We start from the raw sequence: 18,457 nt of genomic DNA, 5'->3' as shown, positions 1-18,457 counted from the left end.
GGAGAAGAAAAGCAAAGCCAAAGAGTCCATCCCAAAATCCGACAAACAAGCAAAATGAACAAAAAACATTGAATTCAATTCTTTCTGATTTTAGAAACTGCATTAAAGAAGGGGTGCACCGGTCCTGGAGATACTGCAATACCAGGTCAATGCGTGGAGTGGACAGAGCAAGCTCTTTTTCCATCTCCCTGTTCTAAAAATCCATTTAATATATGGTCCCCAGATAGGGGACGTATCAGATATTAAACTGATAAGAACAGATACTACACTTGATCTTAGCCAAAAGGCCGAGAAGCGATAACCAGAATTGGTTTCAAACTACGGAGCCACCCAAGGATCCTGAAAAGTCCATTTGTGGAGATGAGCTCCTGGACTCCCGTTAAGAAGACATGTTGTCAACCTCTAGATCCCTTACATGCCTGCACTTTTCGGCTTGCTGCTGCTGCAATCCACGCGTTTTAGATCTGCATAACTCCACCTCTTTAAACACAGCACCTTCACCCCCTGCTGTTCCCACCCGCCTCAACACCGTTGGAAGGGAGGAGAACCAATTAAGGCGGGGGGTGGGGTGGAACGAGCAGCTGTCTACCCTTAGCAGGAGGGCTCCTGATTACATACCTCTCCTGCTGCTGCTGCTGCTGGCTGTCCAGCAGCAGACTGAAGGTGGCTGCTGCTGTGCACAGGTATATAAAGGCTCAGAGCCTATTATGACACGCGCAGCCAGCGTTCCATTGCCACATTCCATCTACTGCAGGCAGGATACCTGGCTGGCTGAATGTCGCTGAGAAGCTCACAGAGACCGCCATAAGCAACAGTTTAACAGAATGCCACAGACTAATCAACCAAACTTTTTGGGTTGGGTTCTCTTTTATAGTCTGCAGGCATTAAATGAAAGAAGTCAGTGTTCCAGCAGAAGGAGACAACGTTTCAGAAAAGGCATTGTAGCAAACCAAAAAAGAAATTTTAAGCGCAGCAGAGTAACCAGCGCACATACCTGTTAGCTCAGGTGAGTTTAAAAGGCTGCTGTTGATAACAAGGGCATTTGCTAAATAGATGGTGTGTGTGCAACAATATACTGAAAGGTCAATTATATTGTGCAGCTTATCTCACCACCTGTAGTTATTTAGGTGAAAGCTCCAAAATGCTTGCCTAATATGTCTGTTTATCCAAAAGGAAGTAAAAAGGGAGAGCTAGAAAGATAGCATTGCATCACATTACATGGCAATGCAATGCACAGTTGCTGAAGTTGAACCAAAATGAGCTTGTAATCTGGCTTCTGCAACTTTGAACATGAAAAATCCAATGAGGAGAAGAAAAGCAAAGCCAAAGAGTCCATCCCAAAATCCGACAAACAAGCAAAATGAACAAAAAACATTGAATTCAATTCTTTCTGATTTTAGAAACTGCATTAAAGAAGGGGTGCACCGGTCCTGGAGATACTGCAATACCAGGTCAATGCGTGGAGTGGACAGAGCAAGCTCTTTTTCCATCTCCCTGTTCTAAAAATCCATTTAATACATGGTCCCCAGATAGGGGACGTATCAGATATTAAACTGATAAGAACAGATACTACACTTGATCTTAGCCAAAAGGCCGAGAAGCGATAACCAGAATTGGTTTCAAACTACGGAGCCACCCAAGGATCCTGAAAAGTCCATTTGTGGAGATGAGCTCCTGGACTCCCGTTAAGAAGACATGTTGTCAACCTCTAGATCCCTTACATGCCTGCACTTTTCGGCTTGCTGCTGCTGCAATCCACGCGTTTTAGATCTGCATAACTCCACCTCTTTAAACACAGCACCTTCACCCCCTGCTGTTCCCACCCTCCTCAACACCGTTGGAAGGGAGGAGAACCAATTAAGGCGGGGGGTGGGGTGGAACGAGCAGCTGTCTACCCTTAGCAGGAGGGCTCCTGATTACATACCTCTCCTGCTGCTGCTGCTGCTGGCTGTCCAGCAGCAGACTGAAGGTGGCTGCTGCTGTGCACAGGTATATAAAGGCTCAGAGCCTATTATGACACGCGCAGCCAGCGTTCCATTGCCACATTCCATCTACTGCAGGCAGGATACCTGGCTGGCTGAATGTCGCTGAGAAGCTCACAGAGACCGCCATAAGCAACAGTTTAACAGAATGCCACAGACTAATCAACCAAACTTTTTGGGTTGGGTTCTCTTTTATAGTCTGCAGGCATTAAATGAAAGAAGTCAGTGTTCCAGCAGAAGGAGACAACGTTTCAGAAAAGGCATTGTAGCAAACCAAAAAAGAAATTTTAAGCGCAGCAGAGTAACCAGCGCACATACCTGTTAGCTCAGGTGAGTTTAAAAGGCTGCTGTTGATAACAAGGGCATTTGCTAAATAGATGGTGTGTGTGCAACAATATACTGAAAGGTCAATTATATTGTGCAGCTTATCTCACCACCTGTAGTTATTTAGGTGAAAGCTCCAAAATGCTTGCCTAATATGTCTGTTTATCCAAAAGGAAGTAAAAAGGGAGAGCTAGAAAGATAGCATTGCATCACATTACATGGCAATGCAATGCACAGTTGCTGAAGTTGAACCAAAATGAGCTTGTAATCTGGCTTCTGCAACTTTGAACATGAAAAATCCAATGAGGAGAAGAAAAGCAAAGCCAAAGAGTCCATCCCAAAATCCGACAAACAAGCAAAATGAACAAAAAACATTGAATTCAATTCTTTCTGATTTTAGAAACTGCATTAAAGAAGGGGTGCACCGGTCCTGGAGATACTGCAATACCAGGTCAATGCGTGGAGTGGACAGAGCAAGCTCTTTTTCCATCTCCCTGTTCTAAAAATCCATTTAATATATGGTCCCCAGATAGGGGACGTATCAGATATTAAACTGATAAGAACAGATTTTTTTGATTGAATATATCTTTTATTAGCGCAAAAAATAAGTTAACAGACAGTGTACAGTGCCGCAGCCCAGTACACACAGAATTCTACATCATATTTACATAGCATGAGGATACGACGCACTAACTAGACACATCACACCCCTATGCTACACAAAACACTCAATCTGAAAGAAAAAGCATGTCAATCAATACAGTACGACGAACCGTGATAAGGGATGGGGATTGGGAAAAAGGGGATGGGGAGGGGAAAATCACAGGCCCGGAGCTTTATTGAAAGACAAGACACATAAGGGGAGAGGGGGAGGAGGGGTTTAGTCCTCATCCTCGTCCTCCGGACCGTTCATGATGGAATAGTCTCTGAGCAGGCTGTGGATCAGCCTGCGGCAGTCCTGGATGGACATCCTCTCCCTCCTCAAGATGAGCCGGTTCCTGGCGACCCAAACGGCATCCTTGAAGCAGTTCATAAGGCGCCAAGCCTCCTGGATGGCTCCGACGGTATGAACCCCAGGGAAGAGTCCGTAAAGCACAGAATGGTGCGATAGGCTCGCCCTGGGGACAGAGTTCCTCAGGTCGTCCTCAAGTGCAGTCAATAGGCGCTGTGCAAATCCGCAGTCCCAAAAAGTGTGCAAAGATGTTTCCTCCACGAAGGGGCACCTTGGGCAGTACCGGGTCTTGCACAGGTTCCGGGCATGCATGAATGACCGGACGGGCAGTCCGCCCTGAATCGCCATCCACGACAAGTCCTTGTGCCCGTTGGTCAGCCTGTCAGACGACACATTTGTCCACACAGTCTCCAGCGTGTCCTGGTGAAGTCCTGTGATGTTCTCCACGTCATCCTTGGCTCTGATTAGCTTGTGGATAGTTTTGGGCTTCCACAAGTCGGGCTTGAGTCCCTCCAGTTGATGCTCCCCCACAAATCGAACGACGTCTCCGTAGAACCATGGCGTCGTCCAGTTGTAGGGGAAGGAGCTGTCCCACTTGTCCCAGCCGAGTCGCCTCCAAAGAGGAAGCAGGAAGAAGCGAGACATGGACCTGCCCGCGGAGCCATTCTTGACTTGCAAAGTCCGGCGGACACAATCACACACAAAAGAGGATCGCAGGAGGGTGGGGATATCTGGAACGCCCTTCCCACCCTTGCGAGGCTCCTTGTACATGACGGCCCGCCTGACTCTGTCCATCTTGGATCCCCAGACAAAGTGAAACACTGTCCTGGTAATGGCCCTGCACACAGTGACGTGTGGGGGCCAGGCCTGCGCCGTGTACTGCAAGACGGGCAGGACCTCATTACGCAGGACGAGTGCCTTACCCTCACAAGTGAGGTGTCTGAGGCTCCAGAGTCCGATCTGTTGCTTCACCTTGGCCAAGCGTTCTTGCCAGGACTTGAGGGCCGCTCCTTCCTTCCCGAACCAGACTCCCAGCACCTTGAGGAAATCCGGTTGAATGTTGAAGGGGAAGGGGGCGGAGGAGGCCGGCTGCCAATCCCCGAAGAGCATGGCTTCCGACTTCCTGCAGTTGACTTTGGCCCCTGAAGCCCGGCCGAACCTCTCACACGTCTGGACGAGGGCGTCGACTGAACCACGATCAGCTCAGAAGACGGTGACGTCGTCCATGTAGAGCGAGCACTTGACCTCGTGTCGTCCCGGACCCGGTGCGGTGATCCCTCTGATCTCTCCATTCTGCCGGATAGCCTCTGCGAAGAGTTCTATAACACAAACAAAAAGAAGAGGTGATAGAGGGCAGCCTTGTCTGACCCCAGAGAGGACAGGGAAGGGGTCAGTCTTCCAGCCGTTCACCAACACCGAGCTGTGGATATCAAAATACATCAGACGGACATACGAACAAAACATGTTACCCAAACCTAACCGGTGCAGAGCTCGGCCCATGAACTCGTGGGAAACCCGGTCGAAGGCCTTCTCCTGATCCAAGGAGACCAGGGCCGCGTGTGCGTGGCGGACCTTGATGTACTCGATCGTGTCCCGCACGAGAGCGAGGCTGTCTGCGATGCGACGTCCAGGGATGCCGCAGGTCTGGTCCGGGTGGATGATCCGTCCGATGACCGTCTTAAGTCGTGTCGCCATCGTCTTGGCCAGGATCTTGTAGTCCACGTTGAGCAGAGTGATGGGACGCCAATTCCTCAGGTCGCACCTCTCTCCCTTCCTCTTGTACAGGATCGTGACCATTCCTTCCCTCAAAGATGGAGGCATTCTACCCTCCACCACCATCTCCTCGTACAGGTCCAACAGGTCCGGACAGATGAGGTCTCCCAGCGCTACATAGAGCTCCGCTGGAAGACCATCACTGCCCGGGGTCCTGCCGGTCCTAAAGGATTTAGCGGCAGAGAGCAATTCGCCCACCATCAGAGGTTTGTCCAAGGCTGCCGTGCCTGCAGGATCAAGATGGTTAGTGATACCTGACAGGAACTTATCAGCAGCGTCGGGGTCGGTAGTCTTGTGGGAGTAGAGTTCGCTGTAGAAGTCGCTGACGACCCTCATCACGTCCTCCTTCCCACGTCGCATGTTTCCGCTCTCGTCTCGCAGCTCGTTCAGGGGCGTGTGACCGGCATGAAGTTTCCTGAAAAAGAATGAGTTACATTTCTCACCCTTCTCCAGATTCTCCACTTTGGAACGGAAGACGATTCGCTTGGACTCCTCCTCAAAGTGCCTTTTCAGGCTCTTCTTGGTCTCCTCCAGCTCCTCCCTCACGTCCCAGCCGCAGTGAAGAAGGTCCTGCAGCGACCGCAGCTCGCGCTGCAGCCCTCTGAAGTCCCTCCTCTTCTCACACGCCTGTTGTCGACCCTTGGCCTGAAAGAAACAGCGAAACTCAAGTTTAACATATTCCCACCAATCAGAGACTGTTTGGAAGCTACCCTTGTAGGACTGCCACATTGCGTAGGCTGCTCTCAGCTCCTCCACGACTTCATCCTGAGCCAGCAGAGCACAATTCAGCTTCCAGGAGCCGGGGCCGGACGGAAAACCGTCGCCGAGGACACCTTGTAAGTGAATGGCTCTGTGGTCGGAGAAGAAGCAGGAGACCATCGAGTGCCTACTCTGCCTGACTGCCCGAGAGGTGAACACAAAGTCAATCCTGGAGCGGAGTGAGCCATCGGGTCGGCTCCACGAATAGTTCGTGGAGCCTCTCCCCATGGAGCCCACCACGTCCTGAAGAGAGGCCTCGGTTACCATCTCGATGAGCAGCTTGGACGTGATGTCCAACTTGGCAGATGTGCCAGAACTACGACCATCCTCCTCGATGGGGCAGTTGAAATCCCCGGCCATCACTAAGGTCCTGGTGGTGGCAAGCTGAAGCCGCAGGGTCTGGAAAAGCTCCAAACGCTCATTCTTCAGTGGGGACGCATACACGTTGATGAACCTGACAGGTTCTCCCGCCCAGTTGCCATCTACAACAAGAGCCCTGCCGCAGATGAGCTCCTGGACGGACTCAAGCGTGAATGCGCCCCCCCTGATCAGAATTGCGACCCCCGCAGACTTGCAGTCACCCCCACCGGACCAGTAGGATGGACCGTGGGACCACTCCCTGGCCAGATGTTTGAAGGACCTAGAGGAGGGAAGGGAACATTCCTGCAACATATAAACATCACACAACTGGGAAGTAAGGAAGGCATAAATAGTCTGACGTCTGAACTTGTCCTTGATGCTCCTGACATTAATGGAAAATAAGTTAATATTAGCCATCATGTAGGGAAAAAAGAAAAAGTTAGCGCAGGCAATACACCTTAGTTACCACTCCGGTCGGGTGGTCCCTCGTCGGTGTTGACTGCTGGTGACGGGATCACCAGCAGGCCCTCTTCCTCCATCTGGTCAAGCAGCGCGGCCTCGATCTCGGCGACCACCAGTTCCTCCTCTTCTGGCTCGGCCACCAGGGTCTCAACCATGTGCTCCATCTCTTCTGGCTCAGGGAGGGTATCCTCCTTTTCGCCTACGAAATCCAGAATCTTCTTTTTGGAGGATTCAGTAGCAGGGCTGTCCTCCACCTTCCTCTTTCCCCGGGTTGGAACTGGGGAGACAAGAAGGGGAAAATCCTCCTCGGAATAGATAGCGGCGGGTGGAGGAAAGGTTAATTCCACCGCTACCATGGTCTGGGGAGGGAGAGTGGCTGCCGGGGCAGGGGAAAGGACACCTGCTGAGGAGTAGGGGAAGGAGGAAGAGGAAGTGGAATCCTCAGCAGGGGTGGCCGGGGTGGGGGGGAATTGGACGGGGGTGGCAGGGGGAGGGATCGAGAGAGGGGTGACAGAACTCTTACCCTCCTTTGACTTTTTCTTCTGCTTCGGAGCTGCTGGGACCGTCGCTGGGGCTTTGGCCACCGACTCCTTGACCGCTTTGGCCTTGGTCGTCTCGGCCTTGGCCGCTGGGGCCTTGGTCGTCGCGTCCTTGACCTTCACAGGCCTGGTCGTCGGGGCCTTGTCCTCCGTAGCTGGGGTCGTCGCAACCACCGATGCCCAGGATCTCTCACGCTTGGGGCAATCCTTGTACAGATGAGCCGCCAGCCCACACAGGTTGCAGGATGTCTTCTTCGGGCAGTCCTTTGAGCTGTGTCCCGTCACTCGACAAATCCTGCAGGCATCCTCCTTGCAGTCCTTCATCTCGTGGCCGTTCTTGCCGCATCTCCTGCAGTTCCGCGGCATGTCCGGGTAATAGATGAGGCCGTAGGAGTTGCCCAGGGAGAATGTCGGGGGCAGGTGCCGAAGTCCGTCTGAGTACGCCAGGTCCCTGTGAAGTCTAACGGTCACCGACCACTTACCTGTCCAGAAGCCGAGTCCATTCAGGATGTGAGAGGGTTCCTTCACAACCAAACAGAAGCGTCTCAGGAAGGTACAGATGTCTTGGCCTGGGGTGTGCGGGTTGCGCATGGAGACCGTGATCCTCCTTTCGTCCCTCTGGATAGGGCAGCTACCTGTAAAGGCAGAGAAAGAATTATCCGGTCCTTTTGCGCTTACCATTTCCCAGAACCTCCTGCAGGTGTTCACAGTGGCGAAGGTGACGAAGAAGATCCCCGTCAAGAAGGTCTGGATGCTGAGGGTGTCCGACCTGGAGAAGCCTCGATCCAGCAGCATCTTCTGGCAGAACACGTCCGAGGACATGTCCGGCACCCTCCCATCCACTTCCTTCAGCTTCAGGACCACCGTCTGCCGCATCCATGGCTCCAGGGCTGGAGCTTCGTGGCGGGGCTTCTGGGGTCCCTTCTGCTGGCCAGTCGTGGAGGCAGAGTCCTTGGGGTCAGAATCGGCTCCTGGCTGGGCCCTCCTGGCTGTCCCCTGCTCCAGGCTCTTCTTTTCGGCTTTCCTCGCAGCGCTTGCCATGGCTTTCCTCCTGCAGTTACTTCTTGGAGCTGGATCTGGAACTCTTCCCGGAATGGGTGGAGCTATGCAGATTCTTCTCCCGTCGTGTTCTGGACAAATTCCCCGAAAGGTCTTTGTCTCGATGATTTTCTTCCTCGAAGATTCCACAGGACAGCCCGATTCTTCTCCGAGTGTTCGTCTTCTTCTGGATTCTATAGAGCTTCTTCCTCCCACCGATATCCGCCTTCCTTCTCCGATGTCAGCTGGGCTCCGAAGCTCTTCTCCTTCCGAGTTCGATCGCTCTCGTCAAGTGTAGATCGTAGCTCTTGTGTTCTTAAAAGAACAGATACTACACTTGATCTTAGCCAAAAGGCCGAGAAGCGATAACCAGAATTGGTTTCAAACTACGGAGCCACCCAAGGATCCTGAAAAGTCCATTTGTGGAGATGAGCTCCTGGACTCCCGTTAAGAAGACATGTTGTCAACCTCTAGATCCCTTACATGCCTGCACTTTTCGGCTTGCTGCTGCTGCAATCCACGCGTTTTAGATCTGCATAACTCCACCTCTTTAAACACAGCACCTTCACCCCCTGCTGTTCCCACCCGCCTCAACACCGTTGGAAGGGAGGAGAACCAATTAAGGCGGGGGGTGGGGTGGAACGAGCAGCTGTCTACCCTTAGCAGGAGGGCTCCTGATTACATACCTCTCCTGCTGCTGCTGCTGCTGGCTGTCCAGCAGCAGACTGAAGGTGGCTGCTGCTGTGCACAGGTATATAAAGGCTCAGAGCCTATTATGACACGCGCAGCCAGCGTTCCATTGCCACATTCCATCTACTGCAGGCAGGATACCTGGCTGGCTGAATGTCGCTGAGAAGCTCACAGAGACCGCCATAAGCAACAGTTTAACAGAATGCCACAGACTAATCAACCAAACTTTTTGGGTTGGGTTCTCTTTTATAGTCTGCAGGCATTAAATGAAAGAAGTCAGTGTTCCAGCAGAAGGAGACAACGTTTCAGAAAAGGCATTGTAGCAAACCAAAAAAGAAATTTTAAGCGCAGCAGAGTAACCAGCGCACATACCTGTTAGCTCAGGTGAGTTTAAAAGGCTGCTGTTGATAACAAGGGCATTTGCTAAATAGATGGTGTGTGTGCAACAATATACTGAAAGGTCAATTATATTGTGCAGCTTATCTCACCACCTGTAGTTATTTAGGTGAAAGCTCCAAAATGCTTGCCTAATATGTCTGTTTATCCAAAAGGAAGTAAAAAGGGAGAGCTAGAAAGATAGCATTGCATCACATTACATGGCAATGCAATGCACAGTTGCTGAAGTTGAACCAAAATGAGCTTGTAATCTGGCTTCTGCAACTTTGAACATGAAAAATCCAATGAGGAGAAGAAAAGCAAAGCCAAAGAGTCCATCCCAAAATCCGACAAACAAGCAAAATGAACAAAAAACATTGAATTCAATTCTTTCTGATTTTAGAAACTGCATTAAAGAAGGGGTGCACCGGTCCTGGAGATACTGCAATACCAGGTCAATGCGTGGAGTGGACAGAGCAAGCTCTTTTTCCATCTCCCTGTTCTAAAAATCCATTTAATATATGGTCCCCAGATAGGGGACGTATCAGATATTAAACTGATAAGAACAGATACTACACTTGATCTTAGCCAAAAGGCCGAGAAGCGATAACCAGAATTGGTTTCAAACTACGGAGCCACCCAAGGATCCTGAAAAGTCCATTTGTGGAGATGAGCTCCTGGACTCCCGTTAAGAAGACATGTTGTCAACCTCTAGATCCCTTACATGCCTGCACTTTTCGGCTTGCTGCTGCTGCAATCCACGCGTTTTAGATCTGCATAACTCCACCTCTTTAAACACAGCACCTTCACCCCCTGCTGTTCCCACCCGCCTCAACACCGTTGGAAGGGAGGAGAACCAATTAAGGCGGGGGGTGGGGTGGAACGAGCAGCTGTCTACCCTTAGCAGGAGGGCTCCTGATTACATACCTCTCCTGCTGCTGCTGCTGCTGGCTGTCCAGCAGCAGACTGAAGGTGGCTGCTGCTGTGCACAGGTATATAAAGGCTCAGAGCCTATTATGACACGCGCAGCCAGCGTTCCATTGCCACATTCCATCTACTGCAGGCAGGATACCTGGCTGGCTGAATGTCGCTGAGAAGCTCACAGAGACCGCCATAAGCAACAGTTTAACAGAATGCCACAGACTAATCAACCAAACTTTTTGGGTTGGGTTCTCTTTTATAGTCTGCAGGCATTAAATGAAAGAAGTCAGTGTTCCAGCAGAAGGAGACAACGTTTCAGAAAAGGCATTGTAGCAAACCAAAAAAGAAATTTTAAGCGCAGCAGAGTAACCAGCGCACATACCTGTTAGCTCAGGTGAGTTTAAAAGGCTGCTGTTGATAACAAGGGCATTTGCTAAATAGATGGTGTGTGTGCAACAATATACTGAAAGGTCAATTATATTGTGCAGCTTATCTCACCACCTGTAGTTATTTAGGTGAAAGCTCCAAAATGCTTGCCTAATATGTCTGTTTATCCAAAAGGAAGTAAAAAGGGAGAGCTAGAAAGATAGCATTGCATCACATTACATGGCAATGCAATGCACAGTTGCTGAAGTTGAACCAAAATGAGCTTGTAATCTCACTTCTGCAACTTTGAACATGAAAAATCCAATGAGGAGAAGAAAAGCAAAGCCAAAGAGTCCATCCCAAAATCCGACAAACAAGCAAAATGAACAAAAAACATTGAATTCAATTCTTTCTGATTTTAGAAACTGCATTAAAGAAGGGGTGCACCGGTCCTGGAGATACTGCAATACCAGGTCAATGCGTGGAGTGGACAGAGCAAGCTCTTTTTCCATCTCCCTGTTCTAAAAATCCATTTAATATATGGTCCCCAGATAGGGGACGTATCAGATATTAAACTGATAAGAACAGATACTACACTTGATCTTAGCCAAAAGGCCGAGAAGCGATAACCAGAATTGGTTTCAAACTACGGAGCCACCCAAGGATCCTGAAAAGTCCATTTGTGGAGATGAGCTCCTGGACTCCCGTTAAGAAGACATGTTGTCAACCTCTAGATCCCTTACATGCCTGCACTTTTCGGCTTGCTGCTGCTGCAATCCACGCGTTTTAGATCTGCATAACTCCACCTCTTTAAACACAGCACCTTCACCCCCTGCTGTTCCCACCCGCCTCAACACCGTTGGAAGGGAGGAGAACCAATTAAGGCGGGGGGTGGGGTGGAACGAGCAGCTGTCTACCCTTAGCAGGAGGGCTCCTGATTACATACCTCTCCTGCTGCTGCTGCTGCTGGCTGTCCAGCAGCAGACTGAAGGTGGCTGCTGCTGTGCACAGGTATATAAAGGCTCAGAGCCTATTATGACACGCGCAGCCAGCGTTCCATTGCCACATTCCATCTACTGCAGGCAGGATACCTGGCTGGCTGAATGTCGCTGAGAAGCTCACAGAGACCGCCATAAGCAACAGTTTAACAGAATGCCACAGACTAATCAACTAAACTTTTTGGGTTGGGTTCTCTTTTATAGTCTGCAGGCATTAAATGAAAGAAGTCAGTGTTCCTGCAGAAGGAGACAACGTTTCAGAAAAGGCATTGTAGCAAACCAAAAAAGAAATTTTAAGCGCAGCAGAGTAACCAGCGCACATACCTCTTAGCTCAGGTGAGTTTAAAAGGCTGCTGTTGATAACAAGGGCATTTGCTAAATAGATGGTGTGTGTGCAACAATATACTGAAAGGTCAATTATATTGTGCAGCTTATCTCACCACCTGTAGTTATTTAGGTGAAAGCTCCAAAATGCTTGCCTAATATGTCTGTTTATCCAAAAGGAAGTAAAAAGGGAGAGCTAGAAAGATAGCATTGCATCACATTACATGGCAATGCAATGCACAGTTGCTGAAGTTGAACCAAAATGAGCTTGTAATCTGGCTTCTGCAACTTTGAACATGAAAAATCCAATGAGGAGAAGAAAAGCAAAGCCAAAGAGTCCATCCCAAAATCCGACAAACAAGCAAAATGAACAAAAAACATTGAATTCAATTCTTTCTGATTTTAGAAACTGCATTAAAGAAGGGGTGCACCGGTCCTGGAGATACTGCAATACCAGGTCAATGCGTGGAGTGGACAGAGCAAGCTCTTTTTCCATCTCCCTGTTCTAAAAATCCATTTAATATATGGTCCCCAGATAGGGGACGTATCAGATATTAAACTGATAAGAACAGATACTACACTTGATCTTAGCCAAAAGGCCGAGAAGCGATAACCAGAATTGGTTTCAAACTACGGAGCCACCCAAGGATCCTGAAAAGTCCATTTGTGGAGATGAGCTCCTGGACTCCCGTTAAGAAGACATGTTGTCAACCTCTAGATCCCTTACATGCCTGCACTTTTCGGCTTGCTGCTGCTGCAATCCACGCGTTTTAGATCTGCATAACTCCACCTCTTTAAACACAGCACCTTCACCCCCTGCTGTTCCCACCCGCCTCAACACCGTTGGAAGGGAGGAGAACCAATTAAGGCGGGGGGTGGGGTGGAACGAGCAGCTGTCTACCCTTAGCAGGAGGGCTCCTGATTACATACCTCTCCTGCTGCTGCTGCTGCTGGCTGTCCAGCAGCAGACTGAAGGTGGCTGCTGCTGTGCACAGGTATATAAAGGCTCAGAGCCTATTATGACACGCGCAGCCAGCGTTCCATTGCCACATTCCATCTACTGCAGGCAGGATACCTGGCTGGCTGAATGTCGCTGAGAAGCTCACAGAGACCGCCATAAGCAACAGTTTAACAGAATGCCACAGACTAATCAACCAAACTTTTTGGGTTGGGTTCTCTTTTATAGTCTGCAGGCATTAAATGAAAGAAGTCAGTGTTCCAGCAGAAGGAGACAACGTTTCAGAAAAGGCATTGTAGCAAACCAAAAAAGAAATTTTAAGCGCAGCAGAGTAACCAGCGCACATACCTGTTAGCTCAGGTGAGTTTAAAAGGCTGCTGTTGATAACAAGGGCATTTGCTAAATAGATGGTGTGTGTGCAACAATATACTGAAAGGTCAATTATATTGTGCAGCTTATCTCACCACCTGTAGTTATTTAGGTGAAAGCTCCAAAATGCTTGCCTAATATGTCTGTTTATCCAAAAGGAAGTAAAAAGGGAGAGCTAGAAAGATAGCATTGCATCACATTACATGGCAATGCAATGCACAGTTGCTGAAGTTGAACCAAAATGAGCTTGTAATCTGGCTTCTGCAACTTTGAACATGAAAAATCCAATGAGGAGAAGAAAAGCAAAGCCAAAGAGTCCATCCCAAAATCCGACAAACAAGCAAAATGAACAAAAAATATTGAATTCAATTCTTTCTGATTTTAGAAACTGCATTAAAGAAGGGGTGCACCGGTCCTGGAGATACTGCAATACCAGGTCAATGCGTGGAGTGGACAGAGCAAGCTCTTTTTCCATCTCCCTGTTCTAAAAATCCATTTAATATATGGTCCCCAGATAGGGGACGTATCAGATATTAAACTGATAAGAACAGATACTACACTTGATCTTAGCCAAAAGGCCGAGAAGCGATAACCAGAATTGGTTTCAAACTACGGAGCCACCCAAGGATCCTGAAAAGTCCATTTGTGGAGATGAGCTCCTGGACTCCCGTTAAGAAGACATGTTGTCAACCTCTAGATCCCTTACATGCCTGCACTTTTCGGCTTGCTGCTGCTGCAATCCACGCGTTTTAGATCTGCATAACTCCACCTCTTTAAACACAGCACCTTCACCCCCTGCTGTTCCCACCCTCCTCAACACCGTTGGAAGGGAGGAGAACCAATTAAGGCGGGGGGTGGGGTGGAACGAGCAGCTGTCTACCCTTAGCAGGAGGGCTCCTGATTACATACCTCTCCTGCTGCTGCTGCTGCTGGCTGTCCAGCAGCAGACTGAAGGTGGCTGCTGCTGTGCACAGGTATATAAAGGCTCAGAGCCTATTATGACACGCGCAGCCAGCGTTCCATTGCCACATTCCATCTACTGCAGGCAGGATACCTGGCTGGCTGAATGTCGCTGAGAAGCTCACAGAGACCGCCATAAGCAACAGTTTAACAGAATGCCACAGACTAATCAACCAAACTTTTTGGGTTGGGTTCTCTTTTATAGTCTGCAGGCATTAAATGAAAGAAGTCAGTGTTCCAGCAGAAGGAGACAACGTTTCAGAAAAGGCATTGTAGCAAACCAAAAAAGAAATTTTAAGCGCAGCAGAGTAACCAGCGCACATACCTGTTAGCTCAGGTGAGTTTAAAAGGCTGCTGTTGATAACAAGGGCATTTGCTAAATAGATGGTGTGTGTGCAACAATATACTGAAAGGTCAATTATATTGTGCAGCTTATCTCACCACCTGTAGTTATTTAGGTGAAAGCTCCAAAATGCTTGCCTAATATGTCTGTTTATCCAAAAGGAAGTAAAAAGGGAGAGCTAGAAAGATAGCATTGCATCACATTACATGGCAATGCAATGCACAGTTGCTGAAGTTGAACCAAAATGAGCTTGTAATCTGGCTTCTGCAACTTTGAACATGAAAAATCCAATGAGGAGAAGAAAAGCAAAGCCAAAGAGTCCATCCCAAAATCCGACAAACAAGCAAAATGAACAAAAAACATTGAATTCAATTCTTTCTGATTTTAGAAACTGCATTAAAGAAGGGGTGCACCGGTCCTGGAGATACTGCAATACCAGGTCAATGCGTGGAGTGGACAGAGCAAGCTCTTTTTCCATCTCCCTGTTCTAAAAATCCATTTAATATATGGTCCCCAGATAGGGGACGTATCAGATATTAAACTGATAAGAACAGATACTACACTTGATCTTAGCCAAAAGGCCGAGAAGCGATAACCAGAATTGGTTTCAAACTACGGAGCCACCCAAGGAACCTGAAAAGTCCATTTGTGGAGATGAGCTCCTGGACTCCCGTTAAGAAGACATGTTGTCAACCTCTAGATCCCTTACATGCCTGCACTTTTCGGCTTGCTGCTGCTGCAATCCACGCGTTTTAGATCTGCATAACTCCACCTCTTTAAACACAGCACCTTCACCCCCTGCTGTTCCCACCCGCCTCAACACCGTTGGAAGGGAGGAGAACCAATTAAGGCTGGGGGTGGGGTGGAACGAGCAGCTGTCTACCCTTAGCAGGAGGGCTCCTGATTACATACCTCTCCTGCTGCTGCTGCTGCTGGCTGTCCAGCAGCAGACTGAAGGTGGCTGCTGCTGTGCACAGGTATATAAAGGCTCAGAGCCTATTATGACACGCGCAGCCAGCGTTCCATTGCCACATTCCATCTACTGCAGGCAGGATACCTGGCTGGCTGAATGTCGCTGAGAAGCTCACAGAGACCGCCATAAGCAACAGTTTAACAGAATGCCACAGACTAATCAACCAAACTTTTTGGGTTGGGTTCTCTTTTATAGTCTGCAGGCATTAAATGAAAGAAGTCAGTGTTCCAGCAGAAGGAGACAACGTTTCAGAAAAGGCATTGTAGCAAACCAAAAAAGAAATTTTAAGCGCAGCAGAGTAACCAGCGCACATACCTGTTAGCTCAGGTGAGTTTAAAAGGCTGCTGTTGATAACAAGGGCATTTGCTAAATAGATGGTGTGTGTGCAACAATATACTGAAAGGTCAATTATATTGTGCAGCTTATCTCACCACCTGTAGTTATTTAGGTGAAAGCTCCAAAATGCTTGCCTAATATGTCTGTTTATCCAAAAGGAAGTAAAAAGGGAGAGCTAGAAAGATAGCATTGCATCACATTACATGGCAATGCAATGCACAGTTGCTGAAGTTGAACCAAAATGAGCTTGTAATCTGGCTTCTGCAACTTTGAACATGAAAAATCCAATGAGGAGAAGAAAAGCAAAGCCAAAGAGTCCATCCCAAAATCCGACAAACAAGCAAAATGAACAAAAAACATTGAATTCAATTCTTTCTGATTTTAGAAACTGCATTAAAGAAGGGGTGCACCGGTCCTGGAGATACTGCAATACCAGGTCAATGCGTGGAGTGGACAGAGCAAGCTCTTTTTCCATCTCCCTGTTCTAAAAATCCATTTAATATATGGTCCCCAGATAGGGGACGTATCAGATATTAAACTGATAAGAACAGATACTACACTTGATCTTAGCCAAAAGGCCGAGAAGCGATAACCAGAATTGGTTTCAAACTACGGAGCCACCCAAGGATCCTGAAAAGTCCATTTGTGGAGATGAGCTCCTGGACTCCCGTTAAGAAGACATGTTGTCAACCTCTAGATCCCTTACATGCCTGCACTTTTCGGCTTGCTGCTGCTGCAATCCACGCGTTTTAGATCTGCATAACTCCACCTCTTTAAACACAGCACCTTCACCCCCTGCTGTTCCCACCCGCCTCAACACCGTTGGAAGGGAGGAGAACCAATTAAGGCGGGGGGTGGGGTGGAACGAGCAGCTGTCTACCCTTAGCAGGAGGGCTCCTGATTACATACCTCTCCTGCTGCTGCTGCTGCTGGCTGTCCAGCAGCAGACTGAAGGTGGCTGCTGCTGTGCACAGGTATATAAAGGCTCAGAGCCTATTATGACACGCGCAGCCAGCGTTCCATTGCCACATTCCATCTACTGCAGGCAGGATACCTGGCTGGCTGAATGTCGCTGAGAAGCTCACAGAGACCGCCATAAGCAACAGTTTAACAGAATGCCACAGACTAATCAACCAAACTTTTTGGGTTGGGTTCTCTTTTATAGTCTGCAGGCATTAAATGAAAGAAGTCAGTGTTCCAGCAGAAGGAGACAACGTTTCAGAAAAGGCATTGTAGCAAACCAAAAAAGAAATTTTAAGCGCAGCAGAGTAACCAGCGCACATACCTGTTAGCTCAGGTGAGTTTAAAAGGCTGCTGTTGATAACAAGGGCATTTGCTAAATAGATGGTGTGTGTGCAACAATATACTGAAAGGTCAATTATATTGTGCAGCTTATCTCACCACCTGTAGTTATTTAGGTGAAAGCTCCAAAATGCTTGCCTAATATGTCTGTTTATCCAAAAGGAAGTAAAAAGGGAGAGCTAGAAAGATAGCATTGCATCACATTACATGGCAATGCAATGCACAGTTGCTGAAGTTGAACCAAAATGAGCTTGTAATCTCACTTCTGCAACTTTGAACATGAAAAATCCAATGAGGAGAAGAAAAGCAAAGCCAAAGAGTCCATCCCAAAATCCGACAAACAAGCAAAATGAACAAAAAACATTGAATTCAATTCTTTCTGATTTTAGAAACTGCATTAAAGAAGGGGTGCACCGGTCCTGGAGATACTGCAATACCAGGTCAATGCGTGGAGTGGACAGAGCAAGCTCTTTTTCCATCTCCCTGTTCTAAAAATCCATTTAATATATGGTCCCCAGATAGGGGACGTATCAGATATTAAACTGATAAGAACAGATACTACACTTGATCTTAGCCAAAAGGCCGAGAAGCGATAACCAGAATTGGTTTCAAACTACGGAGCCACCCAAGGATCCTGAAAAGTCCATTTGTGGAGATGAGCTCCTGGACTCCCGTTAAGAAGACATGTTGTCAACCTCTAGATCCCTTACATGCCTGCACTTTTCGGCTTGCTGCTGCTGCAATCCACGCGTTTTAGATCTGCATAACTCCACCTCTTTAAACACAGCACCTTCACCCCCTGCTGTTCCCACCCGCCTCAACACCGTTGGAAGGGAGGAGAACCAATTAAGGCGGGGGGTGGGGTGGAACGAGCAGCTGTCTACCCTTAGCAGGAGGGCTCCTGATTACATACCTCTCCTGCTGCTGCTGCTGCTGGCTGTCCAGCAGCAGACTGAAGGTGGCTGCTGCTGTGCACAGGTATATAAAGGCTCAGAGCCTATTATGACACGCGCAGCCAGCGTTCCATTGCCACATTCCATCTACTGCAGGCAGGATACCTGGCTGGCTGAATGTCGCTGAGAAGCTCACAGAGACCGCCATAAGCAACAGTTTAACAGAATGCCACAGACTAATCAACCAAACTTTTTGGGTTGGGTTCTCTTTTATAGTCTGCAGGCATTAAATGAAAGAAGTCAGTGTTCCAGCAGAAGGAGACAACGTTTCAGAAAAGGCATTGTAGCAAACCAAAAAAGAAATTTTAAGCGCAGCAGAGTAACCAGCGCACATACCTGTTAGCTCAGGTGAGTTTAAAAGGCTGCTGTTGATAACAAGGGCATTTGCTAAATAGATGGT

The 18,457-nt window shown here is 48.4% G+C and overlaps 10 non-coding genes and 1 pseudogene across 10 annotated transcripts; all 11 read right to left on the bottom strand.

Moving 5' to 3' along the window:
- Window positions 1–108: 108 nt before the first annotated feature.
- LOC141274101 (U2 spliceosomal RNA) lies at window positions 109–299 on the bottom strand. Its single transcript, XR_012322392.1, has one exon. It is a non-coding gene; the product is annotated as a U2 spliceosomal RNA (small nuclear RNA).
- Window positions 300–1,414: 1,115 nt separating this feature from the next.
- On the bottom strand, window positions 1,415–1,605 carry LOC141149581 (U2 spliceosomal RNA). The gene has a single exon (XR_012245873.1). It is a non-coding gene; the product is annotated as a U2 spliceosomal RNA (small nuclear RNA).
- Window positions 1,606–2,720: 1,115 nt separating this feature from the next.
- LOC141150262 (U2 spliceosomal RNA) lies at window positions 2,721–2,914 on the bottom strand. Its single transcript, XR_012246519.1, has one exon. It is a non-coding gene; the product is annotated as a U2 spliceosomal RNA (small nuclear RNA).
- Window positions 2,915–8,478: 5,564 nt separating this feature from the next.
- On the bottom strand, window positions 8,479–8,556 carry LOC141151020 (U2 spliceosomal RNA; annotated as a pseudogene).
- Window positions 8,557–9,671: 1,115 nt separating this feature from the next.
- Window positions 9,672–9,862, bottom strand: LOC141274100 (U2 spliceosomal RNA). Its single transcript, XR_012322391.1, has one exon. It is a non-coding gene; the product is annotated as a U2 spliceosomal RNA (small nuclear RNA).
- Window positions 9,863–10,977: 1,115 nt separating this feature from the next.
- Window positions 10,978–11,168, bottom strand: LOC141274099 (U2 spliceosomal RNA). Its single transcript, XR_012322390.1, has one exon. It is a non-coding gene; the product is annotated as a U2 spliceosomal RNA (small nuclear RNA).
- A 1,115-nt stretch (window positions 11,169–12,283) lies between these two features.
- LOC141274097 (U2 spliceosomal RNA) lies at window positions 12,284–12,474 on the bottom strand. The gene has a single exon (XR_012322388.1). It is a non-coding gene; the product is annotated as a U2 spliceosomal RNA (small nuclear RNA).
- Window positions 12,475–13,589: 1,115 nt separating this feature from the next.
- On the bottom strand, window positions 13,590–13,780 carry LOC141274096 (U2 spliceosomal RNA). The gene has a single exon (XR_012322387.1). It is a non-coding gene; the product is annotated as a U2 spliceosomal RNA (small nuclear RNA).
- A 1,115-nt stretch (window positions 13,781–14,895) lies between these two features.
- LOC141274095 (U2 spliceosomal RNA) lies at window positions 14,896–15,086 on the bottom strand. Its single transcript, XR_012322386.1, has one exon. It is a non-coding gene; the product is annotated as a U2 spliceosomal RNA (small nuclear RNA).
- A 1,115-nt stretch (window positions 15,087–16,201) lies between these two features.
- On the bottom strand, window positions 16,202–16,392 carry LOC141274094 (U2 spliceosomal RNA). The gene has a single exon (XR_012322385.1). It is a non-coding gene; the product is annotated as a U2 spliceosomal RNA (small nuclear RNA).
- Window positions 16,393–17,507: 1,115 nt separating this feature from the next.
- LOC141274093 (U2 spliceosomal RNA) lies at window positions 17,508–17,698 on the bottom strand. Its single transcript, XR_012322384.1, has one exon. It is a non-coding gene; the product is annotated as a U2 spliceosomal RNA (small nuclear RNA).
- Window positions 17,699–18,457: the final 759 nt, after the last annotated feature.

The sequence above is a fragment of the Phyllobates terribilis genome, unplaced genomic scaffold, assembly GCF_046119375.1.
Source record: "Phyllobates terribilis strain yellow unplaced genomic scaffold, ASM4611937v1 Scaffold_5__5_contigs__length_657084704, whole genome shotgun sequence".
In the NCBI taxonomy this organism is placed as follows: domain Eukaryota; kingdom Metazoa; phylum Chordata; class Amphibia; order Anura; family Dendrobatidae; genus Phyllobates; species Phyllobates terribilis.
The sequence above is the reverse complement of the archived record's forward strand: the minus strand, read 5'-3'. Positions and strand labels throughout refer to the sequence as shown.